Raw genomic sequence first — 16,965 nt, 5'->3', positions numbered from 1 at the left:
GATAATGCATCCTGTAGCTATTCATAGTAAAGACTCTTCCATTATGTCAATGTGGAACACAAGTGGACATATAATACAGGCCATCAATTTGTATGTCATCATATACCTGTTTCTCCTACATTTAAGGAATATACCAGTTTGCCTCTGCCTAGATTTACATGTAACATTGCTTTATTGGAGCGTGTTTGGCATTTTCCTTGGGGAAAATACATATGAACAGTTGAATCTTTCTTCTTCAGGCCTGTTGACCACTATTTTTCAACTATTTAGCTATCTTAATTCTCACTTGCCATGACCACCGCCTCTGCTAATCATTGTTATCCACTCATCATATTAGGGTGCACTGCTTTTTGTCTTTAATCTTCCTCTATTATTTCTCCTAATCTCTGTAACTATCCCTTCTTTCTTCTACCACTACCCCCAGCCTCTTTTCTGTTTTTCTTTTTCTTTCTGCCCAGCCTACTTCAACCTTTCCTTCTCTCCTTCTTTTATTCAGTGAAACCACACTCCTTCACATCACTGAGGTCGGATGAACTTGACCTCGCTTCATATGTACGTACACCCATATACATACGTGTACACACTGTTGCTCTCTGTCTCCTTGTTATGAGCTGAACTGTGTCCCCTGTCCCAGATTTATGTGTTTAAGTCCCAAGCCCCAGTACCTCAGAATGTGACTATATTTAGAGGTAGAATCTTCAAATAAGTAATTAAGTTAAAATGAGGTCATTTCATGGGCCCTAATCCAATATGACTGGTAATCTTATAAGAAGAGATCAGAATACAGACATGCACAGAGAAACCCTGTGAAGACAAGGAGGGGGAAAGACAGCCATGTAACAACCAAGTGGAGAAGCTACAGAAGAAACTAACCCAACCAACACCTTGATCTCAGACTTCAAGTCTCCAAAACTATGAGCAATAAATGTATGTTTTTAAGGCACACAATCTGTGGTACTTTGTTATGGCAGCCCTAGCAAACTGATATACTTCCCAGTCCTAACCCACAATGATCTCACTATGCCGTCAGTGTATAGCTGAATTGGCTCATACGACTCTATCCCTGCATTGTTCAGTTCTAGCCTCACCTTTTTGTTATAGTTCTAGAGCTCTGTGCTGAGATCATGAGTCCCAAACACATGGGACCCAATTTTTGTGTAAGCAGATCTGTATCTAGTACCACTGGATGGGCACCAGAAACTCTATCTTCTTCCCACTCCCAGCATTCTCCCCTAGCTCTGTTGCTTCCTTCATGCTAAAGCACTGAAGACTGGGCTTAAACACAGATGTTATCTAATAAAAGAGCAAGTTATTTGGGACATTTTAGCTTGATTAGAATTAGTCTATCATAGAGTCAGCAAAATACAGCCGGTGGGTCAAATCCAGCTAGCCACCTATTTTGTAAATAAAGTTTTACTAGAACAGAGCCACACTCAATCATGTACATAGTATCTATGGCTGGTTTCACACTACAGTGGCAGAGCTGAATACAACCCATAAAGCCTAACACATTTACCATCTAGTCCTTTACAGAGAAAGTCTGCAGGCCCCTGATCTATACAAGCATAAGCTCCCCTGATCAGAGGGCAGAGAACTTGTTTGGGAATGGGTGACACCTTGGTGATATTTCTCTATGAGTGAACCAGCTGAGGATTTCCCTATGCGTGGAGCACTAATGGATCCACTTTGCAATTGTTACATTTTGTCCCAACTTTTATGAACTTTACATCTTCTTAATATGAAGTATTTCAGGAAGATTTATTATGCCTTTCAACGGTATCTATCATTGCTCCCTCCTCCTGCGAAATCAGAGTAAAAGTTGTCTGTCCTCTCATCATACTTTGTATTTTCCAATCTGTTGTCTGTGTCGATAATGTTTCCCCTGCAGAATTATTTATCCTTTAGGGCACTCTTGCAACGTTCTTCACCAGAATTCTTCCGATCTACTTTGGAACCCCACAGCACATTTCTTTTAGCTTGAAAAGTGCTGACCCCCATCTTAATGTATATGCACTTCTCTTCAATACTGGATTGTGAGCTCTTGAGGGAAGGGGACAAATGTCCCATTCAACTTTGTATCTTCTAAAAGGTATCTTCATTGTATCTTCATTGCTTTTCATATAGTAAATGTGCTATAAATGGTTAAACTGTTGGCCACATTTCCACATAGTGACTCACAATGTATGCTTCCAATTGCCTGATGGTGGTCTGGAAGTGCAATACATGTTAAAAACTAAAGTTGGAAGCCTAGAAAAGCAACTTAATAAGATAATATTTTTAAATAGCCATACTTTTAGTATACAAGGTAATCAGAAGACAATAATAAAACTTATACTTTAGGAAAGGAAATGACCTTTTTCCAACTTACTTCCATTTCAATATAGAGCACGTGATTCCTCATTTAGAAACAGTTCAGAACACTTGTAAAGCTTTTGTGAACTTTGTTTCCTTTCTGTCTTGGTTTGGGTTGTCCAGAAGCAGACCTTGAGGCAAGGTTTTAAGTGCAAGAAGTTTATTGGGGAAGTAACAGGAAAGCAGTAAGGGAGCTAGGAAGTGAAGCAAGGAAGGAATGAAGAGCAGCTAATAAAAGGTGTAGAGTCGAGGCAGCTAGTGATCAAAGCTTAATTTCACTACAGCAACTCTGGGAGCCAGTGTGAAAAGGCTCCAGATTATCCCACTCAAGGGACAAGGAGCTAGGGTATCTAGACACCAACTCCAATCAGTCCGTGGTTGAGGGCTGCTTCTAGGGGCATGTGCATTTCCAGACACTTCCAGCCTGCTGCGTGGATGGAAAGCAGAATCCAGTGGTTAAAAACAAACAAAAAACAAAAGACACACACACACACACACACACACACACACACACACACACACACACACACACCAAAAACACCCTCAGGTAATTAAGTGCAGATACTGGCAGTTGAAAAGAGTTGGAGTGCCCTTCAGTGGCAATGGCAAGGAGACAGGGGCAGAGCATCGATATCATCTGTTAGACGCACTTTGAGTATTTCAAAACCGCGCATTCATTCATGGAACAAGTAACTACTGGGGCCTCTGCTTGTGTCACCAGCTTCAGGGCTGGGTGCTGGAGAAGGGTGGTGAGCCAAAGCAGACGTTGTAGCCACAGTGATGCAGCTATGTTCCAGTGGGGAAAGCAGATAATACACATATAAACCACCAAATAAGATAATTACAGACTGGAATAGATAACTTCAAGGGAAGAAATAAGTTGCTATAATAAAGAACAATCAGAGTACAGACAAACTCAGATAATGTGGTCAGAAAAGTCAGATTCCAAAATAAGGGGGTTAACATAGACTAAGCAAGAACTAATTTCCTTGCTTCAAAGAGAACTAGTGCAGATCCTTTCTCTCTGAGTAAATGGGAGCTTACAGAGACTTAGGTTTCCTAAGTGTTATAATCAGAGATGAGTCAGAACTGACTCCCCGTCTGAGTCCACTGGGGCTGCACTAACAAAAATACCACAGATTGCCTCACTGGTTCTGGAGACTGGGAAGTCCAAGATCAAGGCACTGCCAGATTCGGTGTCTGATGAGAGCCCGCTTCCTGGTTCACAGACAGCATCCTTTTACAGTGGTCTCACATGGCAGAAGGGGCTAGGGAGCTCTCTGGGGACTCTTTTACAAGGGCACTAATCCCATTCATGAGGGCTGCATCTTCATGATCTAATCATCTCCCAAAGGCCCCAGCTCCAAGTACCATCACATTGGGGTTTAGGTTTCAACATAGGAATTTTGAGGACACAAACATTCAGTCTACAGTAATTTCATTTCCCTAAGACCCAGTGGGGAGGAAACAAAAGTCTCAATCAAAATGCGGGTAGTAATATCAATGCAGATTAAGGGTATATTAAACGGCAAGGTTACTGGATAGAGCTCCAAACAAAATATACCATTATCCATCTAGCACAACCAGTTTCCTATAGACTTACACCACATTTCTTCAAAAATCTTTTGAGCAAGCCACAACCATCCTCACTAATCCTAGCTGAAGAATACAGCCACACTTCTGAATGTTCTAAAACCCAGAATCAACTCTCAAATAAGTCTAAAGCTGGAGTTTCCAAGAGATGGAGCAGTAGGACCACGAGCTCACCTTCCCTCATGACTAAACAAAACCACAATGGACAACTAAACAACCATTGAACAAAAAAGACTGGAACCTAGCAAAAACGATTCTCTTCAACTGGAAACATAAGGAGAGAACCTCAGTGGGACAGTAGGAGGGGTGTGCTCACTATATAACCAAGCCCCATACCCACCAGGTGGGAGACCCACAGCTGAAGAATAATTAAGTCGCAGAGGCCCTCCCACAGGAGTGAGAGTTCTGAGCCCCACATCAGGCTCCCCAGCTCAGGGTTCTGGCATTGAGAAGAGGAGTCCCCAGGACATCTGATTTTGAAGTCCAGTGGGGCTTAACTTCAGGAGCCCCACAGGACTAGGGGAAACAGAGACTTCATTCTCTTGGGAAGCGTACACAGAATCTTGTGTGCACCAGGTCCAAGGGCAGAGGCAGTGACTTCATAAGAACCTGGGCCAGACCTGCCTGCTGGTTTTGGAAGGTCTCCTGGGGAAGCAGGGGGCGGCTGTGGCTCACCCTAAGGTCGTAAAAGCTGTTGGCAGACATTTGGTGAGTGTTCATCTACATGAGCTTTCCTGGAGGCTGACATCTTGCTTGGATCATTAGCTCCAAGACCTAGCCCCACCCAACAGCCTGTAGGCTTAAGGGCTGGGAAGCCTCAGGCCAAACAACATACTGGGTGGGAACGCAGCCCCACCCATCAGCAGACTTCCTGAACTCACAGCTACCTCTAGCCGTGCCCCTAGACACGCCCTACACACCAAAGGGCCAGGACCAAGCTCCACCCAGCACTCGGCAGGCACCAACTCCTCCTGCCAGGAAACCTGCATAAGCCTCTAGTCCAGCCCCACCCACCAGGGGGCAGATACCAAAAATGAAAAAACAACAATCCCAAACCTTGTGGAAGGAATCCGCAAAAGCAAGCCAGACTCTACCCTAGCTGGACCCTGGCCCTTGAGTGACAAGAGAGAAGTGTACTGCTGGGACATATAGGACATCTCCCACAGAGGGTCACCTCTCCAAGGTCAAAAAACATAACTAACCTACCTAAAAATACAAACAGAAAGTTAGACAATATGAGGCAGCAGAGGAATATCTTCCAAGCCAAGGCACAAGCTAAAATTCCAGAAGAAAAAAGTGATGAGGAGATAGGCAATCTACCTGAGAAAGAGTTCAGAGTAGTGATGGCATAGATGTTCAAAGAAATCAGGAGAAGTATAGCTACACAGAAGGTACACAGAGGGAAGTTTTTAACAGAGTTAGAAAATATAAAGAATATCCAGAGTTGAAGAGTACAACTACTGAAATGAATAACAGATTAAAGGAACCAAGAATAGACTAAATGAGGCAGAAGAATGGATCACTGAGCTAGAAGACAGATTAGTGGAAATCACTACCACAGAACAGAAAAAAGAAAAAAGAATGAAAAAAAAACGAGGATAGTTTAAGAGACTTCTGGGACAACATGAAGCACACTAATATTTGCATTATAAGGGTCCTAGAGAGAGAATAGAGAGAGAAAGGACCTGAGAAAATATTCAAAGAAATAATAACCAAAAACTTCCCTAACTTGGAAAGTGGAACAGTCACCCAAATCCAGGAAGCGCTGAGAGTTCCACACAGGATTAATCCAAAGAGGAACACACCAAGGCACATAGTAATCAAATTCACAAAAATTAAGGATAAGGAGAAAATATAAAAATTAGCAAGAGAAAAGCAACAAATAACATACAAGGGAACTCCCATAAGGTTATCAGCTGACTTTTCAGCAGAAACTCTACAAGCCAGAAGAGATTGTCACAATATATTTAAAGTGATGAAAGGGAAAAACTTACAACTAAGAATACTCTATCGAGCAAGGCTCTCGTTCATATTTGATGGAGAAATCAAAAGATTCACAGATAAACAAAAGCTAAAAGAATACAGCACCACCAAACCAGTTTTACAACAAATGTGAAAGGAACTTCTCTAGTTATCAAACCACAAGAAAAGAGAGTAAAAAGAATAAAGGGTCCAAAGCTGATTCCGTGTGAATTAGACCCAGTTGAACCTGACATGCTGAGACACTGAAGTGCTATATAGTAGTTTAACACCCATTATCATGCTCATCAAATTGAATCAACCTTCTGAAGGTCTACCTAACTGCACATAATTAAAGCAGGTAACTATTATTTCCTAAAAGATATATCTTCAGTGACCAAGCAGTGACTTTTCAGCCAGATGAAACACTGTCAGGTTATTGAGAGCAATTTTTGCCTTTAAAAATTGCCTTAAAAAATGTAGCTGGCTTGCTGAATAAGCATATTCCTTCTTTATTGGGAAAGAGGGAGCAGGGGACTGCTGCAGAAGAAGAACTCAGTGATATTCTCCTTCTGGCAGAATAAAAACCAATCTTTATTACTACGATGGTCAAGATATGCTGTAATCATCAAAATTTCTTCTTTCTCAAAAAAAAGATTCTGTTGTTCTGTGGTTAAAACCCAATTTCTATTGTTCAAAGGTTAGAGATCAGCTTCAAAGTATCTGTTCTCACTACGTGGTCAGGTATAAGGTTCAGCTCTACCTTTTATTATCCCCAACATGAAAATCTGGGGCTCCTGGAACTTCAGTCCACAAAGGCCTGTGTGTGATGAGAGACAACAAAGAACAGAGGTGAAGACCCAGTGATGAAACTCAACCCTACCACTTCCGAGTTAAGTAGCCCTGGGCTTGTCACTTAATCTCAGTTAGGGTCAGTTTCTTCACCTGTAAAATATAAATAACAATGTAAATGTTGTGGGGATTAAGTAAATTTGCCTAGTTCATTGTCTAGTGCAAAAAAGTTACACTGCAAACATTCGTCAAATAGATGTTGAGCTTGAAGGACAAACATTTGGGACAAATATTTACATACATTAGAAAAGAATTCTAACCATACTTTTTCTCACTGCTATAAAACAGTGAAGGTTATTCAGTTTTTATGTGAGTAGGAGGTCCATCTATTTGTCTTTACTCAGACCCATCATGGGCCCCAGATCTTCAGTGCTGTTTACTGATTCCTGCATCCACTGTCTGCCTGGGTACTACATAATCATGTGGTACCCAGCCTCTGAGTTGTTTACCAATGACTCTCGTCTCCTGATATTCATCTCCTTGTGCAGTTTCCTCCCAGGTGGACTAGGGCTGAGCTGTATAGCCAACAGGATTTTGTGGACATGATAGTGTGACTTCTAAATCTGGTTCATAAAAGACACTGCAGTTTCAGCCTCGCTCCCTTTTGAATCACTTGCTCTGGAGCAAGCCAGCTACCGTGTCAGGATGACACTCAGCAGCCCCGTGGGGAGGTTCACAGGCTGAGGAACTGAAGCCTCCTAACCAGCACTAACTTGCCGTCAGTGTGAGTGAGTCACCTTGAAAGCAGATTCACGAGTCCCAGGCAAGCCTCCTGACTACCACAACAGCCATCTTCTAGACTGAGCTCTCTCTCTGGGCCAGAATTAGCTAAGTCACTCCTGAATTCCTAACCCACAGAAACTGTGAAAAAATAAGTTTATTGTTGTTTTAAGCCAACTTTTGAGGTAATTTGTCACTCAGGAATAGACAACTAATAAGTCATGCAAAATCCCCTTCCTTCACCCCACAAAAGAAATGCTTGTTCTCTATCAGTAGTGAGTGATTTGCATCAGTGGTACAAAGCAGCTCATAATATACTTGGTGTTTGAAATGATATGAAAGTCACATAAGAGTGCAAAGATCACAGTTGCTCCATTCTGTTCCCCAAAGCTTTGTCAGAAGGCAGAAAGCACTTAGCTTTCAGAATCACTAAACAGGGAATTTATTTCCAAACACTGATAGCCCTACTAATAATATTAATATCACTAGGCTCAAAGAATAATACAGCATTTGCATATCTTTATTATTATTTTGCCCAAAATTCTGCCTTCAGTTGTCTATAGGACTAACACAGATACCTGTTTAAATAACTAGATAAGCCATTTGTTAGCTTCATAACCTTGAAACAATTATTTCTCATTTCTGAATCTCATACTCCTCTCCTGTAAAATGTAATTCAACTCACGTCATATATATAGAACTGTTGTGAAAATCAGGGATATAATTCATGACAAAAACTATTTGCTCCATGAGTGAAACCAAATAACCATCATCACACCTCCAAAACCAACAGAACATGTCTTGAGTTGGATAATGACTTCACTTTTGAAACTAGCAAAGATTAACTAAATTGATAACACGCATTGTCAGTGAGGCTTGAGAAATGGGCCTCTTTCACCTGCTGTGTTTGGGAATGTAACTAGTACAACATTTCTGAAGGATAATGTGTCAAAGGCCATAACAAACAAAGCCTTTTGATTTAGCAATTCTGTATCTAAAAATGTATTCTAAAGAAATCGTTGGAAAAGTGTCCCAAAATGTATGTAAAAGATGTTTTTCATAGGTTTGTCCAAAATAATAAAAATTAGGACTAACTTAAATTTTCACCAGTGTGGAATTGATTAATTTGACCAAAATTGAATCTAACTCAAAAGGAAGCCCTTACATAGGCTGGCCGGTGATGCAACGTTTACGTGACCTGACTTACAGGATGAGTTGGGCACAGAGACTTCTCAGTTAAAGCTTTGGTTTTCTTCTCTCTTAGCCAAAGACCCATTCAAATAATGGTCAAAAAGTTAAAAATGTATAATCCCATGCCAGAAAGGAAGATAAGATTATGGTGTAAATGGATGGAGGATATCAACAAATTTCTGGTAGACATAAGCATGAAGTTGAAGCTAGACTATGACATGCATGAAACTTGTAAGTAAGAAGAAAAAAATCTCTGGAAAGTTTCTGGAGTCAAAGACTAAAGATTCAATAAACTGTGAAAGTAAGAAGTGGAAATAAAAAGAAGGGGAGAAATTTAAGATCTGTATGCACTGTGGTAGCCTACCAACTGACAGACTACATTAATACAGGTACCCTGGCACATACCTACAGGCAAAAAAATTCTCCTGATCCAAATAGCTGTTGAGGATGAATGTATTAGCACTAGTGCCCTTCACTCACACCATGGGAGCCCCTCTAACAGTTACAATAGGTAGATCCCTGACCACTCAACCCAAAGAGAAGCCCTTATGTTAACAACCTCCCAGATCACTCTTTAGATCTCTTTATTAAATATAAGACTAATTAGATTTTCAAGAAAAATATGCAGCATCAAAGAGGATGATAAAGACAAAGAAACTAAAAAATTGATTCCAGATGAACAGATAGTTCAGAAAAGAAAGGAGAAATTTCAAGTCCCTAGTTGATATCCCCTAAGAGAGACAAGAAGTTATTACTTTCATGAAATGACAACACAATATTGTGGAAAGGAAACATCATAGATAGTGAAGGAATTCTTCAATACTAAAACTACGGTTTTAAGTACTGGAAGATTTTCTGACTTTTGTTCAAAACCCCAAAGCAGTCAAAAGTTAGATTAAAATTTTGTCTATATAAAAATTTTTAAATATTTGCATGAAAAAGAGGATTGTAAACAAAGTCAAAAGAGAAATTGCAAACTGGGAGAAAATATTTGCAACATAGATCACAAACTAAAGCTAATCTCACTGGTACATAAACCACTTTTAACTATCAAGAAGAAGAGGACCAAAATCTCAATAGAAAAATGGGATAAAGAGACAGTTCGTAGAAAAAGAAAGGCAAATGACCATGACACATGAAAAAGAATCTCAATTTCACTATAGTAAAAGAAACGCAAATTAAAACAACACTGAGATGACATTTCTTACCTACGGAAGTGATAAAAGTCCAAAAAGCTGGCAACAACTTAGCTGTTTACATTGAAGAGAAAAAGACACTTTCATACTTTCCTGATAACAATTAAAAAATGGTACAGTCCTATGGAGAAATATTTGATAAAAATATAATAAATTTATATATGCATTTACACTTTGGCTCAGCGATCTCACTTTTAGGATTCCACCTGAACATACACCAACTCAAATACAAAACAACATATGCTCAAAATTGTGATTCATTGTAGCATCATTTGCAAAGACAAAATATTATTAGAATCATTCCAAATGCCCATCAGTGAAAGGCTGGTGGAACAACTATGGTGCACCTACCCAATGGAAAACAATCTCTAAGAACCAATATGGACTGATTTCCAGGATATATTATTTAGTGAACAAGCAAGGTACAGAACAGTATATATGTTGTACTACTTTTTGTACTAAAAAGGGAGAGAGAGAAAAAATAAGAACATTTATGCACGTGTGTGTGTATTTAATAAATTTTGTCAAAACAAACACAGTCAAGAACACAGTGCCTAATGAAATGATTAAGGGGGTAAGTTGGAATGGGGTAGGAAGGCTAGCAATGCAAGAAAGATTTCTCTGAGTAATGATTTTATGTGTGAACCATGTTTATCACTTAAAGTTTAGTCAAGAGACAAAAGCACAATAAGTTTGAGTAAGTGAGTAAGTATGGCTAGTTATTTCAACAGAGAAAACTTAAGAATTGTGAACTAGGTATGAAATTGTTATAAATAATACATACATACATATATACATACATACATAGTTAACTAGATGACTGAAAACGTATAGAGAGCCCAAATGTATCAGGACAGCGGTTAAGTACAAGAAGCAGCTACCACCTGTAGGGCAGAAGAATAATGAGAAGACGCTGGAATTGTTAAGATTTAGAAATTGTTTAAATGTAGAATTGCTCCGTTGAGCTGAAACTCAGACTTTTGAGGAGGGGTCACGGCTCAGGTAGGGCTGTGGTCTCTGAGTTCAAAGGAAGGGCCCATGGGCTGGACATCTCGGGGAGGCTGGTTCTGCAAGTATTTGAAAAACTGTAAACTGGATTCAACTGCTTCTACGGAAAAGAACTTACGCTGCAGGGGTGAATAAATACAGCCAGGGTGATGTGCACAGGAACGGGGTGCTAACAAACAGCCCCACAAGGTGAAAACAAGAAGGAGCAAAGTTGCTTCTAACTCTGCTAGCCCTGCAGTCTCTGTCTACCTTTAGATCGTAGCAGAGAGCCAGCTGGAAAAACAGAAATGTGCTTTGCAGAATCTCAGCCCCAGCCTCATAAAGCAGGGTGTAGAAAGCTGAGAGACAATAGCTTAATAACCAACACAACATGTAAATGTTTTATATATTCAAAAATAATTAAATTAAATTAAAAGGAGAAAAGCAAACCATAAAATTGAACACCTACAGAAACAAGTGAACCTAGGAGTATAAAAGCAATAACCACACAGATAAAGAATTATTTTAAGTACAGTAAACTGTTTGTTCTTGCTGTGATACATTCCAAGGACACAAAGAATTGCAAAGATATGTAAAACTTCACTCAGTATGTTTATTATTGGTAGTAATACTGTACTTTAGAAATTATTTTATGCATATTATAGGATAAAGCAGATGAGCATGTGAATGGTATTAACAAGGCTTCTCAGTGTTACAGAAAGAGTGCACCAATTATAAAATAAGCTTCTAAAAAACCCTAAAGTGTTACATTTGAACTGAAACAGTATGAATTTTTTAAAAGATTTTTCCTAGTTCTATTTACAGGTAGGACCTAGAACCAATGATACCTAGTAGCAATAAATGAATCTAGCATCCAGATCTTGGTTTCTAAATATCATACTCCATTAAAAAGGAACCAGGGAATCCTTGGAGAAATGGTTGATTCTACTTCTGAGGTACAGAAAGTCCTAGGCAATGTGGGACATGTGATGTCAAAAGTTAGAAAGTGCCCAAAGACCAACTGAGTCATGAGAAAAGGACACAGGAAGCTAGCTTGATTCAGCTCCCAGTGGTCAAATTCAGGACAATATGGCCATTGAAAAGAATAGTAATTACAATTGATTATAACATTTTAAATAAAAGGTCCTTGAGTCCACAGTGAGACTCAAAATGAGAAAGGAGATAAAAACAAAGCTCTTCTCTTTAAAAGAATGTCTATTAATAAATATATAGATTTTCACACCAGGAACTCTGGTCAGAAGTGCTGGGTGTGAGCCATCTGCACACAGTATCCTTGAGCAAGTGAAACCAGACTAAGCACAAAGGAACAGAAAACAGCCTCAGAAGATTATGAGAAAGGTGGTTTATAAGCCAAGCAAAGGTTGTATACACAAATAAAATAGTTGTATATGACCTACTTTAAAAAAAAAAGCACAATTAAGAAAATAAAAAAAAAAATCCACAGATTGTTTTCTATGAAGATATAAAAATATGAAAGAAGATATAAAAATATCTTCAAATCATGTATCATGAAAAATTTGCATCTAGGATACATTAAAAACTCTTACAACTTAATTATAAGAAAATAAAAGACTCAATTTTAAAATGGGCAAAAGATTTGAATAGATATTTCACCAAAGAAGGTATACAAATAGCTAGTAAGATGAAAGGATACTCAACAGCACTAATCATTAGGAATATGCAAATTACAACCATAATGCAACATCACTGCATGCCCAACTAGAATTGCTTTAATCCAAAAGAATTACAATAACAAGTATTGTTAAAGATACGGAGAAACTGCATCTCTCATGCATGACTAGTGGGAATGTAAAATGGTACTGCCACCTTGGAAAACAGGTTGTTTCTTTCAAAAGTTAAATATACACTGTTTGGGGAAAGCATCCTAGGCACCTATTTGGAAAACCTGGGGAATTTTTGAAGAAAGCTCTAACCATTCTGTCTCTAGACTGCTGTTCTAATCTGCAGATCCTAGACTTCAGCTGCAACATTTCCTGCCCCCAGCCAGCACTCCAGAATGGTCCACACAATCCATGAAAGCAAGAGCCAATTCCTTAATACACTGTTGCTACTTTTTTGAATTCAGTAGTTTTTATGTTTTGTTTTGTTTTTTTGTATACTGACTTCTTGGTTTGTCTGAAGTCAAGGGGAGATTCTGTCAGCAACCAAGGACCTCTCTGTCTTCAATGGACTTTTCTTCAGACTGCAGGGCTTGTCCCTATACTTACTTACTAAATATATAAAGGTATATGTAGTTATACCACTTTCTAGGGTTTTTTCCCAATTGTTGAATATATGTGCACTGTTGAACACACTGGACCCTTAAAGCTGTGCATTTATCTCTATTTCAAAAAACTGAACCCAGGTCCAGCATATACTGAGCTCAGTGTTTGGAATTTAAATGTGAATGGTATGCCCGTGTGTGTGTATTTGTGTATTTTTTCCAGTAATTTATCTATTCCAATGAATCAGTTTATGCAAGTAGGGGGTTCAGGTGAGGGTAGTGGGGAAGCGGGCAGGGTTCTGTGCCTCCCGAACATTTGCTTTTCTTGCTCACCCTTAAGCAGGACAGGAAGAGCTTGTTTCTCTTAGAATATTGAGGTCCTTTACCAGGATTGGCTAAATGCTTAGGTTTGGGCTTAGGGAAATAAGGTCTACCTTTATAAGGACACTGCCATATTCTCCATGTACCTAACTCACTGCCTTTGCAGTTTCTTTTTCCAGGTTCTGGTTATTAGCACTTAGGGCATAAGTCCTTTCCTGTACCAGGAGGACTGTCCCTACAACTGCATTTGGAGATGCTGCTTGTGGGCATGAGTGACCACTATTAAAAAGCCATTTTGCATCAATATTGGTCTTTTTTTCTTCCAGCTAATTGATTCCTTTTAATAAATTCACTTTAATGTCTAAAAAAAAGTTAAATATATACTTACCATACGACCAAGTCATTCTACTCTAATTTTATATCCAAAAGAGATGAAAACATGTCCACAAAAAGCCTTGTCTGCAGGTGTTACAGCTGTGTTACTCATGACAGCCAAAACCTGGAAATAGTTCAAATGCCCCTTAACTGGTGGTGAATGGATAAACAAAATATGGTGTATCTACACAATGGAATACAGTACTACTCAGCAATAAAAAAGTTAGAACTATAACATGGGTAAACCTCAAAATTATACTGAATGAAAGAAGTTAGACACAAAGAGAACATTGTATGTGATTCCATTTATATGAAAAGAAAAGGCAAATTTATAGAGACAGAAAGTAAATTAATGCTTGCCTAGAGCTGGGGATGGGAAGAGGGACTGACTACAGAGAAACACAGGGGACCTTTTGGAGGATGATGGAAATACTCAAAATCTAGATATGGTGATGGTCTCACAACTCTGTAAATTTGCTAAAATATCATGAAATGTACACTTATAATAGATGAGTTTTATGGTATATATGTTATATCTGAATAAGGCTATTTAAAAAAAAAAACTCCAGGAAAAACAAAATTCCATATGAGGAGGTCATGGACCAAATGTAAAGTAACTAAAATGATGCATGATTTTGATTCATTGATGGAGTGTTTGAAAGGAGATTCTTTACTTTAAGTGGAACAGGATTTATAATATTGAAATATCAAAAAGAACCATAATCAGACCTTTTGTTCAGCAGCTGACAAATTTTACATATCATAAAAATGCAAACATTTTTGTATATTAGTTTTCAGCTTTTAGAATCAACCTGTAGACACAGCATGGAAGACTTTAATCAGTTATAAAAAAATATATTAAAAGTATCTCCTTTATGATGTTAAACTGTATAATAGCTGACCACAATTGGTCTCTTCAAACAGAGAAGGATGTTGAAATTTTAGAGATACACTTGAAAGCTGTAACTAATAGAGAAACTAAAAATAGTGACTTCACCATCAAAAACTAGGAGAAAAGGGTATGCTGGGATGATGTAAGTAAACTCTACTCTCCTATATTATTATGAAACCCCAGAGAGTGACCAATCCCTGGAGTTGCCTCAATTCCTGCCCTTTATGAGCTAAAACAGTTGAGGTTTTCCTGGATTTCTGCGGACTCTTCTACATCTTTGCTATAACCATCCTCTCTGTCACTGTCTAGCTATACTAGCTTTTAAATTTTGTATTCCATTCAATCAAAGGGAAACTCAGTAAAATACTATGTGAAGATGGATATGTTATATTAAGGGATCTAATTATTTATATTTATTCGATATAATAATAAGTCTCAGAATTAGGAAGTCCTCCTGACTACAGCCATAAAACACCCTCCAATCTTAAGATTTTATCAGTAATTAATGTGATATTTTGACCTCTGTTTGCATTAAACTTTTGTCGCTAATTCTCAATCAATTCAAATATGATGGGGGATCAGGGTGCTATTTATTTAGGGCCAATAAAGATCATATACCACCTACACTATGTTCCCACTTTTGAAAAATAGGTGTGTGAGAGCACACACACACAAAAAAAGACTGGAAACAGACATACTAACATACAACAGTAATTACTGCTGAGTGGTAGTATAATGGGCAAGATTTATTTTCTTTCTTTATTCTCATAGGCTTAAATTACTTCCCCCCCCCAAAATATCTGCATTAATTAAAAATGAGAAGAAAAAATTACTTCCACTTTGGAAATTTGGAAAGCTTGGGTCTCATATATCAGGAAAAGGCATAATGGGGGAAAGGGGGTGGGAAGAGTTAAATTTAAGAGTTTGAGATTTGCAAATGTTTTTTTTCTAATATATATACAAAAATAGATTTTTAAAAAATTTCTTCTGTATAGCACTGGAAACTGTATTCAATATCTTTCATGAAAAAGAATATGAAAATGAATATATGTATGTATATGCATGACTGGGACATTGTGCTGTACACCAGAAACTTGACACATTGTAATTGACTATACTTCAATTAAAAAAAACATTTTTCATTAAAAAAAATTTTTTTTTAAACAGGAAAAGCATGATGGTCAAAGGAAGGACAGAGATGAGGTGCATCTGCTCATCAGTAACCAACTTAATCACAACTCTAAAACATTCTTGTATAGGTAAACCTTGTCTTGCGGTTAGCCAAAACCATCTTTTATGTTCAAAATACTTATACCCAGGAACCCCTTTGCCTAGATTAGTTTCACACACTTCTCTGGCCACAGTTAGAAACTTTCTGATAACATTTTAGTAGTAAAATCATGAAAAACTTTAGAGAGGATCATCACACTTCAATTCATTACCTGGAGATCAATAAACAGAGCTAGGAATAGCACATAATATAATCCTAGGTTAGTCTACCCTGCTGCCAAGCAGAGTTGCTTTCTCTTTTTCACTGGCCAACAGCATGGTTTGCACCCAACCAGTCACTGCTTGGGGCCAGCATTAGAAAATATTCTCCTTCTAATTTACCTTCCATTGACTTTTTATGATGGCAGGTATTGATCTTGCTTTGTGCCATCAGATCAGATGCTGCAACCCAATTCAGGGCCAGGATGTGACTGTAGGTGATCAGACTTTAATGTGCAGGAGAAATGGAGGTGGAAAGATGATTTATTTTGCTTTTGTAGGGTCTTTTATTACAGACACAGATGTTGGGGGCTTTCCCAGCTAGAATCAGCCACAGAGTAGGGCAGGTGAGCTGTCCTGCTTTCCCAGGGTGCCACAACCATAAAACAAACTGAACGTTCCAAGAATGACTCATTTGATCAGAGAAGCCAAAAACAGCACTGAGAGCAAAAAAAGAAAAGAACAAGGATAATTTTTCAATAGAGTTACTGATGGACTCTAGGCATGAACAAGAAAGAATGGAGGAATGATTGTCTGCTTATTATATAAAATTAGATAAACTCAAACATTCTTGATATCTTTGTTCCAGAGCTGATAGCAAGAGTGGCTTGATTTGGCTTGGCTTGGCTTAGGCAATGTTCTTCTGTTATATATACTCCTTTATTGTTTTCTCTGAGTATTTTCTAAAGAGACTGACTTCATTGTTAGAGCACAGCCATGTAAGTCAAATCCCACACAGTGTGTTCCAAGAGACTGACATTATTCTGTTGGGATGGAATGCTATTGCATCAGAT

This window comes from Camelus ferus, chromosome 4, assembly GCF_009834535.1.
Source record: "Camelus ferus isolate YT-003-E chromosome 4, BCGSAC_Cfer_1.0, whole genome shotgun sequence".
Lineage (NCBI taxonomy): Eukaryota > Metazoa > Chordata > Mammalia > Artiodactyla > Camelidae > Camelus > Camelus ferus.
This window is presented reverse-complemented; position numbering follows the sequence as displayed.